The following is a 12,766-nucleotide window of genomic DNA, read 5'->3' as shown; positions in this document are numbered from 1 at the left end:
CCGAGGTCGTAGCCATCTGTAAGAATTGGATGTGATGATGGTGGTGGCTCTAATAACTCGCCCTTTGGAGCAAAGAATTTATAGATAGGAGTGAAATCCATGTGGTGTGGTGAAAATGGTAAGGTGAGTATGGTAAAAAAGGAAAAGAAAAAGGATACACGGACGACTTGGTTCGAAACTAGCACAGCTACCATTCCCCGGCAACGGCACCAGAAAGCTTGTTGGGTATTTTAAATGCAAACAGAAAAATCCGCAAGCGCACGGATACCATGTAGCTTTCACCCGGGAGTATTCTAGAGTATCGATTTTCCACAGGGAACGTGAGTGTACTAATTAAGATCCAAGATCGCCCAAGGATAACTATATAATTATTTTTAGTGGGAAGAGAGGAAGTTTCCTGAGAGTTCTCTAGTTGATCTAAGAATCAAAATTACTTCAAAGATTATTTATATCGGGACATCAGAGCACTAACCACAGAAAGAGATGAGAAGGGGGCTAGGAAGGTCCGACTACGGTCCTACAAACACCGATCCGAACGAGGTGGAATACGTCGACCGTTAGGGCTGGCTACCACAACAATCCGCAGGATTGGGTGCAATTCTAGGTAATTGCAAGACTAAACACCACGTCTAATCTATTAATTACTACTCTAATGTTGCAAAGATTAGAGCACTTGATGCATGCGGGAATCCAATAAATAACTTGAATGTAAACAAAAGTAATCAAAGAACTCAAGATTATGAATTGAAGAACCTGGAGAATGATGAAGAACGAACCAGTTGCTGCAAAAGTACAATGTTGAGGAGCTCCTCCGCTCTCCTCTTCTCTCTCCCTATTTTCTAGATTACAACTAGAACTAACTAGAACTAGAACTAGAAGAACTAGAACTAGAACTAGATGAACTAGAACTAGATCTAGATGAACTAGAGGTAGAACTAGAAGAACTAGAGGGATCCTCTCTACTTGGATGAAGAATTGAAACCCTAACTTTGATTCTGTAGAAGAGGTATGCCTCCAGGGGCTGGTGGGGGTCTGCTTATATAGTCCAGGAAGAGTAGCCCCCAAGAAATCTAGGAAGAGTAGCTCCCAAGAAATCTAGGAAGAGTAGCTCCCAAGGAATTTCCACGTTATTCTCCACCATCCGATCAAACCGACCATAATCGTGTGATTTTCCTTGATCCTTAGAGTCGGTGGGGCATAATCCCCGAGACTCGTGTTGATTGGCCAGCAGAGGAGGGCGGGCGCCTAGGGGGGTAGGGCGGGCGCCCTGCCTCCGAGCCCAATCGCCTTCCCGTTCGTTCCCGTGGCTTCTGTAGTCTTCTAGATGGTAGAAAATTGCGCGGCACGTTAATATCTCTATGTAATCCCGACATGTGGGCCTTTCTTCCATATTTCCTGATAACCCCCTACAGAAATGGACAAACACCAAAACTCGTAGAATTCTGTGAGATAAAACCCTAAGTCTAGGTGTTGGTTGCATTTGGATCCTTTTCCATGATTAGTTGATGGTTAAATGTGAGCATTAAGGACCGTCAACAATCATACTCGTCTTCTCCCATGTCAATAACCTTTCGAAATGTCTGATCTGCCATCTGGAGCTGGGTCATCCTTTTTGGTCAGAAACGGTGACTTAAGTCAACGATCTTGACCACCTTGAACTGCAGTGACCATCTTAGCTGACTCGATCCACATTTGCTTGTTCATGTTCCTCCTGTTGGTCCTCTTCCTTGGTTCATGTCAGGATTGCTCGGAATTTTGTGTAGTCTTGTTCTTGAAGAAAAACGTCTCCTTCTTCCCCTTGATGTAGAAACCGATCTTGGCAGCACTAGCGTAGATGACAACTCCCGAGGTGTTCAGGGATGGCCTCTGTTGATTCCAACCTTGATTTTGTTGAGGACGGTTGTAGTTTACGTCCTCAAGTATCTCAGGGCAGTGATGGCCTAATTGTCCAGTATCTCTAGTGTGTTTGTGCTCGTAGATCCAAGCCCTTCACTTGGTGGAGTCTGGGAGTTGTAAAACTCCTTCAGGTTTTGCTCGAAGTGTACCTGCTCATAGAGACAAGGCAGAGATCAAGTGCATGGGCCCTATTGGTGAAAAACACCAACAAAACCAAAAGTGTATTTGTTCTTCTCTAACCTTAAGCATAGTGAGCAAGACAAAGTTGACGGATAATACGATCATGAGTGTAGCATTTAAAACATTTGTCAGATCAGATTGCTCAACCCAATGGGAAGATAATCTATCTATATTTATGTTTTGTTTATGTCTTCCAAAGATTGAATGTGCAACATTTCAGCTTACTAGGAACAAAGATTAAAGGACTAAACATGCTGAATCAGTTGAGTTGGTTAATTTGGAGTTATAAATCATACATGTTTGTCTCTTTATTTTATGTGAATGCTAGAACCAAGGAGAAACTTATAAAAGTGATAGTCAAGTACCTTAAGATGTTACCTTAATTGAAGAGTGATGGTACCATCTCACCTTGTGGAAGCTTCCCATTCGTAATGGGTGTGTATCTTGTTTATGTACTTTGTCTCCATCCATGGATCATCTCTCTCTGATGAATGAGGTATGTCTTCCTTGTGCAAATCGTTAAATTTCATGTGTCTCCTTTATCACCAATGTGAGTTTGTATCTTAGGACTTCCCAGGTTGATATTGAAAGTTTTCCTGCAGGGGTTAGTCCGACAAAATATACCAATGCCTACTCAAGCAGTTTTTAGTTCAGTAAGCAAACTAGACTCCATGTCTAATCAGATTAAGGAAGGCTATTTAACCTAAGCACCACGTTTAATTTAAATGCCAATGGAAGTATGTCCAGTACCTCCAAACCAACACTTGCTTGTGAATAGACAAAGGTAGCATGACAACATTTATAGAGATCTACTCAGGTGGAGATGAAAAATAAGTCTAGTGTTTAGAAAAATTGAGCATGCCTCAAAAGTAGGGACAACTAACATAGCAACATGGCAAAGGATGTTTTCATGTGAAGTACTCCCCAAGCTTGAATTTTGCAAAATTCAAGATTGGATGAATTTAATTTAATGTTGTATGATGATTGGCTGGACATACCTTATGCTTGTCATTCATCTGATCTTCTTGCTCCAATCCTAGAAAGGTTAGTGACAAGAATACATGAAGGAATATTTCTACAATTATCTTATATGCTCAATACACAAGGTAATGTTGCAAGTAATTAGAAGTTCATGTTACGATCTGATAAGTGCTTGTTTTAGGACACTAAGCTTGTCCTTGGGAAACCATCAATTTATGTCGGTGAAGTGGTTTCCCCTACAACGCTGACCTATATCAAGATCATCGAGATCTACAATATTTATTATAGACATATACATCGACAACCGCCTTTTTAAAGTTTTTATAAATAAAAAGAAAGAGGGGGTTGGAGATCTCAAATGTGGTGATGTTGGAGAGACCAATAGATTGGGAAGGTGTTGCATATGAGCATGGAGTAAACGAAGTGGCTATGAAATAAATTCCATGCTCATTAATGTTATCTTCGACTCCAATATGAATGTTTGGAGTTTCTCCTAGATTGGTCTCACCTATGTCCTCTTCTGTAGTTGGATGAATCTCATCTTCAAAGGGAGTCAAGAACTCATCATTTGAAATTGAGCCAAAGTCAGAATCCATTAAGGCTTCTTCCTTGTCCATCCACTCAATGGTAATAGCACATGGATTTTTAATACCCTCTAGCCATTGATGTTGCTCTTCTCGATCCTCCTTGTGGTCTTGGTGACTCTTATGCATGGGATGTCTAGAGAGATTCATAGGATTATTGAGAGGTTCAAGAGAAAGAGCATAGTAGAAATTATTAAGCTCAAGGATGGGTTGGATAGCCGAATTATGGGATTGAAATGTTTGGAAATCGGCTATTGAAACTTCCTTTCCTCGTCTAGGAGATGATTCCGTCTCTATCTCTAGGATTTTTTTATGAAGACTAGTGCAAGAAGGATGTCTACGAATGAAGACATACCTTGCTTTACTAACAGATAAAGAAATAAAAACTCTACCAAAGGTTATATGATTAAGACCGATGTGAAAATATCGAGAAAAAACATGGTCTTGTAGGGCTAGGTTTAAACCAAAATTTATAGAAAGATTAAAAGATTCCCTAGGTGTAGCTAAAAGTTCATTATCTTCTTGATTAAAAGATAGGACCTCGGCTATAGAAAAGGGTTGGTTTTGACCTATTGCAATCAACTCCGGACACAGATCATAATTAGGGGCAAAGAAAGGACTTGTTGACTCCCATGGTCTATGGCTGGTCTCCGAAGGTGCAAAGAATTCAATAATAGGTGTGGAATTTTAGTTATCCATAAAGATGGAAAAAATAAAAAGATAAAAGAATAAAAGTATAAAAGTATAATACAAGATAATACCAAGACTCAAAGTTATCTCAGCAAACCGTCTTTCTCCCCGGCAACGGCGCCAGAAATGCTTGTTGATATTTGGTAACGCCATGAGGAAATGATCCGCAAGCGCACGGATATCGGTGAGCACTTCACCCAAGAGGTTATCCAGAGTATCGTATTTATATTTTTACCACTGGGAGAAAGCGTGCATCTGACTAACCAAATCTATTGCTACTACCCTTTAGGCTACAAAGAATGCGATTCGATGTGAATGATGTATAGAGAAGACTACAACCGTAGTCTCGTTCTAACCTTGGTAAGGATGATCTACTGTTCTATTGGGGAGGCTCATGGAATCTAGACACCACAAAGGATGTTCCATCCGCACCTATAAACCCTACCCGTCCTGCTAACGAGATGTGGGCTGCAAAGGTAACTCGGAAATGTCACGTTCCTCGCTACTACCACGGTCCAGCTAGTCAGGGGATATCTATGAGTACCCTAGCCCAAACACCACGTTTACGCTAGCAATGATTACTCTAAACTCAACCGGAAGAGATTAAAGTAAACTCATAAACCAAAGAACAATAAAACAAGAACTTACTAGAATTTAGAAGTCGAATTACTGAAGAATCCTCAGAGCAAGCCTCGGGTTAGCAGAACTTGATCCCGTAGCTACAACCTCGGAGTAGACACCGACAGGCCGGGCTTCCTCCGATCTACACCTCCACTCTATCTCTCTCAATCTAGTAGATCTAGTCTACTCTCACATTGGATGCTAAGCCCTAAGTCTATTTAGAGGAAAGGTTATCCTTCGAGGGCACCTCTCAACTCTATGATGAACTTGTTCTCCTCCAGGGGCTAGGGGGTCTACTTATATAGTCCCCTCAGGTGAACGTGGGCCGTTGGATCAAACCAACATTGATTGAACGGTTATCCTTGATCCTTTAGGTCGGTGGAGCGTAATCCGCGAGACGGGTCCTGATTGGACTCTGCACTAGGGCGGGTGCCCTTGGGGGGAGGGCGGGCGCCCTGCCCCCGGGCCCGATCACCTTCCCGTTCGTTCCCATGGCTTCTGGAGTCTTCTAGATGATAGAAAATTGCGCGGTACGTTAATATCTCTATGTAAACCCGACGTGTAGGCCTTTCTTCCGTATTTCCTGATAACCCCCTGCAGAAATAGACAAACACCAAAACTCGTGGAATTCTGTCAGATAAAACCCTAAGTCTGGGTGTTGGTTGCATTCGGATCCTTTTCTTTATTTATTTGATGATTATATTTGGTACTTAAGGACCGTCAACATGCATTAGCTTCAGCCCTACTTTGCATTCAACATGACCACAACCAAGATGATGACCAGCAAGACAGAGAGCACAACAAGTGCATCAATGCATTGGTTCTTCATCCTCAGCTGAGCTTCCAATGTCTGCACAACCACATCCTTGGCCTCCAACTGCTGCTGCTTGGCTATCAGCTCCTCCTCCTTGGCATTGAGCTCCTGCTGCTTCACTTGCAGCACCATCTGCTTGTCCTCAATCTCTTTCTTCTTTTCCTCCACCTCCATCTGCTTGGCTACCAACTGCATGTCCTTGTCCTCCACCTCGGCTTCCTTCTTTGCCACATCCTTCTTGAGCTTCCACACTGCATCTCGGAGGTCCCTAAACAACTCCTTGTACCATGCAGAGCATTCCTCATCGGCCCAACTGTAGAACTTGCAGTCCATGTCAGTCAGCAACTCAACGTTTTAGTACCACCCCAATCAAACAACAGTACAACTAAAGGGGATTGGATCATATCTTACCCTTGCCCTCCTGCACCGGTAATACCTCCGACCTAGCTGCCCATTGCTCCAGGAGATCCACCTGTAGGCCTTTAGCTTGCAGTCACAGAGCACTGCAGGCTCGTACGCCAGCGGCCCAACGCGGTACGCCACCAGCGAACCCTGGCCATCGTACGTAGCTCCACTTCCACCATGGATGTTGGGACCCGAAGCTAAACTGGACTGCGACATCTGCCCGCAGCAAAGCGTGATAAACCGCAGCCAAACTCCGCAGCCGCCGCTTGCCGAAACCCTAGCTCACTATGCCGCTCGCCAACCGGAGCTAGAGTCACGGGCAGAGAAGGAGAGAAACAGGGGAGCCGATGGGGTATTTGAGGGGTGTCGCCTGACAAGTGGGCCCTGTCTGCCAACGACCCAAAGAAGCCCCTGCATCGCATCCCTACGCCACGGTGTCCAAACCACTGACACGCTGGCCGCTAGCGTGGCAAAACCACCCTCCCAAACCGCCCTAGGTGGTTAGATGCCTGGTTTTGCAAACTTTAGAGTGTAGGAAACCCAATTTTATAGTTGGGGGCCTAGGTTAGACACAGCTTAATACTTCAGGGGGTAAGTAGACTTTTTCCAACTCTTTATCGGGGTCTTTGGTTTGGGTGGCAAAGTTTAACATGTAGTATAGTAGTTTTATCTGATCATAGACTAATTTGGCTTAAAAGAAGATTTGTCTCTCAAATTACTCTCCAACTGTATTTTTAGTTTTGTATAAATAATCTATATTCAGTACTCCATGCATGTGTCAAACATTCGATGTGATGAGGGTAAAATTTAACAGGGCAAACCAAACACCCCCTAACTTGTAGAATATGGTAGAAACTTACGTTTAAAGATGTGACTGTAGTTTAGTGGTAAGATGTGACTGTACAAACTGTTATTTTTTGTATTTTAATTATTTATATATGTTTGTCATCATTGTCAAATTATTTTCTTTTAGTTTTTATTTGTTCTCTTGGTTTTTATTCTCATAATCTTTCTTGTATGTAATCTTTTTAATATATTTGTCATTGTCACTTTTTTAAAAATTTTCTTTTATTTTCAAATTTTTTTACTTTGTTTCCCTAGTAGCCAAATTGTCTTTTATCTTTTATTTTATTTTTTGAGGTATCTATGCTCTAAATTTTTTTAGTGTTTTTATTCTTTTGAGTTCCTAATCTTTTAGCATGGTTTTTTATGACATGTTTCTATGATCACAATCTTGTTTCTTTAAATTTCAATTTTTATGTATATATACATGTTTATACTTGTAACTTTTTTGCTACGCTTTTGTGCTCACAACTACAAATTTCCTGTGCCTTTTTTTGTTGATTTTATCATTGACGACTATTCCAATCACATATTAACAAGCACGCCTAAGGTTACACGTGGTCTAGCATGCATCAAGAATGTCATAAGACCCAACAAGTCAGTCAAGTTGATTCGATGCCCATTCTTTGTCTGACAAGGTCATGAACACCTCTCGAAAAACATGTTGGGGAAGGGTGCAATGAGATTACTCCAGGGTGAAAAGTTAGAAAGAGCACTACAGGGGAGACGACATGATGGACGACTCGGGAGACAACGTGGCGTGATGGGGCGGCGATCCCCCACTGCCGGCGAGGTCCCTATCTGATTCCCCCATCCGAGAGAGGGGAGCTCCTCCTCGGCCCCATACCTCTGAATGCAAGGGTCCGTCTGCCTGTCTCTAGTTAGGGAGAGCTTGACATGGTGATGCAAGGAGCGAACAGGTGGCTCCAGCGCATCCATGGTGGAGTCAGAGTCGGGTGGTTACTAGGTCCAAACCCTATAACCCGAAGAGAGGAGAAGACGCAATCCAAAACTTCTGGGGGCAGCTCTAGTATATCCCTAATTCCTAATCCTTCTCCTCCTATTCCATGTTTAGGGTTTGAGAGGGAGAGAATTTGGTGTGAGTTCGGAGAGATCTATGGGAGTTGAGGACCTTTAAGCCCAGGGATTGCTATCCCATCGGAGAGGGAGATGTCTGGATCGAGCCTCCGTTGAAGCTAAACTTCGTCAAGGTGTTCTAGGGTAATGAATAAAAGAAGAGCTTTGCACAGGTATGAAAGGAGGAGATGGCAAATCGACGAAGAGGAAGGGGGCCTCGGCCACACTCGGAAGAAGACTGGGGGTGGGGTGGAGGAGGATGGAACCAGTTCCTGCAACAACCACCGCTGCCTTTCTACAACCAGGCACCGCATCCTTTGAAAGGACCTTGATGTCACCAAGGAGGCCTAGAGGAGGGGGGTGAATAGGCCTGCAAAAAATTCTGCTCAAACAGAAACTAAAACATAGGGCGACACTGCCTCCCTTTGAGGGCGGCACTGCCTTCTTGTAACCGTGAGTCCAACAGAGCCCAAACTTGGTGAAGATGTACTAGAGATATCCAGTGACAAATCTATAAAGTTTTAACTCAAAACTCTATTAGATTAGAGGGCGGCACTGCCGGCCTACGCAGGAGGAACTTAGTACAATTTAAAATTCAACCAAGGAAATTTAGATTAGATAAATTTCCTAGCTTCCTGCAAGTATGTTAGTCACTGAATAATAGATATACGCAGCAGAACAAGTACCACCAAGTAGATTGGCCACAAGCCCTACAATCACCTCAACAATAATAGCAATGCAAGAATATAAATCAGCACACGATATTTTTCCCGTGGTTCGGCGTCACCACTAAGCCTTGCCTAAGTCCACATTGTTGAGGTGCCCACACAAGGACCAGCTTGCCACCAATGGCTTGCCCTTCCCTCATTCTCCAAACAAGAGTGTTACCTCTTGAAGGAGGGGTAATTTCACTAGCTGCAAGAGATGTTTACAAATTGTCCCGCTGCTCACCACAAGCACGGGAGCTCGCCGGGTGATGCCTAGCCGTCTAGGAGGCTTCACCTCTAAGAGTAACAAATGCACAACGAAGATCAATGAAGCCCAACAAGTGCTCAAGGTTAGGATTACTCTAATATACTCTCTAACACTTAATCACATAGCCCCAACACTAAATTATGCACTAAGCACAATACTCTCACAAAGAGAGGGTTGGGGAGAGGCTTTACAAAAGGTTGGGAAGGTCTGGAGCCTCAGCAGCATGACCAGAAGCAGTGGGATGGGTATATATACTCATCCCACTCAAACTAGCTGTTAGGATTCGAAAACTAGCCGTTGTGACGTACAGGGGCGGCACTGCCGCCCTTGTAAAAACAGCACAGGTCACCTTACGGAAAAAGCCACAACTTTTTACTCCGAACTCTATTTGTAGTGATTTTGGACTTTTCGGAAAGTTTGTTTCGAGGGCTATCTAACCCTACAGTGAACAAGCTCCAAGATCAACTTGTGCAGGTGCAGTGCTAAGTGTTTTCTCTCATGTTAGCACTTGGGTTCGGTTAGTTTGAGCACTTGAGACTTGTCTATCATTCGTATTGCATCCCCCTTGATAGTGCGGGATACCTATACTCAAGAACAAGAGAATATAACCAATTTTAACCACTTGAGTCTTCAGTGTCTTCATATGTCATTTCTTCTCAATATTACTCCATAAAGGGTTGCAATCAACTTTGTCTCCTTTTCTTGAGCAAACACACCTTGAGCATGTGACTTGACCCATTTCAACACATATGAGTTCACCTCCGTGGCTTCAAGTCACTTCAACTAATGATTTGATCCTCAACACAATATGACTCCTCATAGCTTGATTAGTTCCTCGACTCAATGCAAGTACTCTCTTCTTCACCTTAGCCATGGTACCTCGGTCCTTAAGCCGTCGCTTATCCCTTCACCTCCGCTTAGTCCCTCGAAGCCCTTTCCTTGCTATCTTCACCTTATCAAGCCATACTCAAGTCATATCACATTAAGCATCCATTGAATAACCATTTCTTCAATATTGTGATCCTTGCTTGAATATCTTCTAGATATAAGTATTGAAATTAATCAAGCTTCAGTTTGACTCACATAGAGACATATATTGTGGGGGTATAAACCCCTATACCCTTACGGCTAGACTTGGGCCAGGAGGCTTGGCCCATTACGAGACAAGTTCGAGGCTTGATCCGACAGCTCAGAGTTTCGCGCAAGGGAACAAGACGTGGAGATCAAGCAGGATTCTAGTCGGTTAGAATAGGAATTGATATCGAACTATCTATGGCAATTGTAACCGACTAGGATTAGTTTCCAAATCTGTAACCCTGCCCTCTGGACTATATAAGGAGGGGCAAGGGACCCCCCTAGGACAGATTATTCTCAATCCAATACAATCAGACGCAGGACGTAGGTATTACGCCCACACGGCGGCCGAACCTAGATAAAAAGCTTGTCCGTGTCTTGCGTCACCATTGAGTTCGTAGTTTGCGCACCGTCTACCGATAAACTACTACCGTGGGCATACCCCAAGGTAGACTGCCGACTAGCTTTCGTCGATAGTGGCGCGCCAGGTAGGGGGTGTGCGTACAACTTTTCCAGCGAACAAGATGGTCATCATTCCAGCTTCCGCGGCCGTGCCTGAAGGCCTCACGTTCACCGTCGGCCAGATTACGTGGACAACCCGCGGCAGTGGCCCCGCGGTCACGGTTTCCGAAGAAACCCAGATCCGATCTGGGATGACGGCGGCATCGGCTCCGACCACGCGGACACCGGCACCGAGCACCCGACCACCGCTTCCGCGCTACAGGGGAAAGAAGATCGGTGGCTCGGACCTTTTCCGAGCTCTTGATCGCGCCGATCTCAAGCTTCTCGAAGCTTTCCGACTAATAGATGGGATCTCGCGCCAGCCTGACCAAGCCACGTCGATGGATTTTTACAACTCCCACCGGCTAACTCGTGTCGTCACACACAAACAGCTGGGAACGTCTCTGACGATAACCTCGACCCCCTCAGGACGATCCATCAAACTCGAGGCTAGTCCAGATCAAGGCTCTCCTTACGGGCTGAACAATTCAGCCGTTCACTACTCACAGCACATCCAATCCCTCTTCAACGGGGCTGGTTGGTTGCCAAAGCGAAGCAATCGACCAGCTCGTCACTACGTCAACATGGTGACGATCCGAGAACTACGGGACGGCCAGGCTTCCAGCACAAACTCTAGCACTGGCTCCGTTCGTACCAAAGTCATAAATTCTGTGGACGAAGACTACGACCTGGATTTACCTCCGTATCCTCCGGGTTTCTCTCGCTTCCCGGTCTTTCCACCTCGGCATGGAGACCTCGTTTTCAATGTCAGCGCCGATGAGCCGGTCATTGACGGAGAAACAGACGAGCAGAGGCAGCTCCGTGAGCAGCGCAATGCTGACCGTGCCCGACGACGCGCGGACGAGGAACGCCAACTCCCGCCACATAACCTCACCGACGCTTTCGACATGGTCGGGGATCAGCTAGTCTACAAAACGCCAAGCGCCAACGTGGCTGTCGCCATGGCCAACTTAGATCGACTCCCTGATACTCCCGAATGCCAGGGTGTCCGATCCAGCGTTCGAGCACACCTGATCGCCGCGATGGGACAGACAACCACTCTGCTCAAAAGAGTCCAAGCTATCTCCTATACAGAGGTCTCCTCCGACCAGACTCATCGCAACCGGACCTCACCACAACCCAACAGGCACCACCGCAGCCGTTCCCCCAACAATCATCGAAAAGATTCACGGCGTGAATGGCGGTCGGGATGCTGGCGGCCATCACGAGCAGAATCGCGGGCGTGGTCAGGAAGTAAACCAGCACAGGGATCTTCGATACAACATCCCTCCCAAAGACACCCGAGACCGCATCAACAGACGCGCCACAGAGAGAGCAGTCCACGAAAACCTGCGTCGTATTGAGTACGATGCAACGCATGGCCCCCCGGGCCTCAGACAATTTTCTTCACACCTCCGCCAGGTCGTGTGGCCCTGCAATTTCAAGCTCGAGAAACTCAAAAAATACGACGGCAAGGAAAACCCAGAGAACTGGATCACTCTTTACGAGATCGCCGTCCGATCAGCAGCAGGAGATGAGCACGTCATGGTCAACTACTTCCCAGTAGTCCTCGACCAGGCTGGCCACCAGTGGCTCCTTGGCCTGCCCGAGGACTCTTTCGACTCTTGAGAAGAACTACGCCAGGCTTTCATCGACAACTTCATCGCTACCTGCGAGCAGCCTGGGAACAAGTACGACCTCGACAGGATAAGGGACAGGAAAAACGAGCCTTTGCGCGATTACATCCAATGATTCTCGGATATGCGCCTTAAGATCCCTAAAATTTCCCACGACGAGGCCATATCTGCTTTCATCAAGGGGCTGCGCTACCATGAAGCACTGAGGAACAAGCTGCTGTGCAAAAGGCCAACAACGATGGCCGAGCTCCTCGCCACGGCTAAAAATTACGCCGACGCTGACGACGCAGAAAAACTCATCCAGGACGATGCGAGAGGTCCCGACCAGCCTCCTCGACGAGATGATAGTCGAGGTCGTTTTGACAACAGGAACCATCGTCGCCCCGACAACTAAGAAGGCTGGGACAGGCCGCGTGACAATCGTGACGGCTTCAGAGGCAAGCGCCCTCGCGAGCACGACCACGAGGTGAATACGGTCAAGCGTCCCA

This window comes from Sorghum bicolor, chromosome 4 (genome assembly GCF_000003195.3).
Source record: "Sorghum bicolor cultivar BTx623 chromosome 4, Sorghum_bicolor_NCBIv3, whole genome shotgun sequence".
In the NCBI taxonomy this organism is placed as follows: Eukaryota; Viridiplantae; Streptophyta; class Magnoliopsida; order Poales; family Poaceae; genus Sorghum; species Sorghum bicolor.
The sequence above is the reverse complement of the archived record's forward strand: the minus strand, read 5'-3'. Positions refer to the sequence as shown.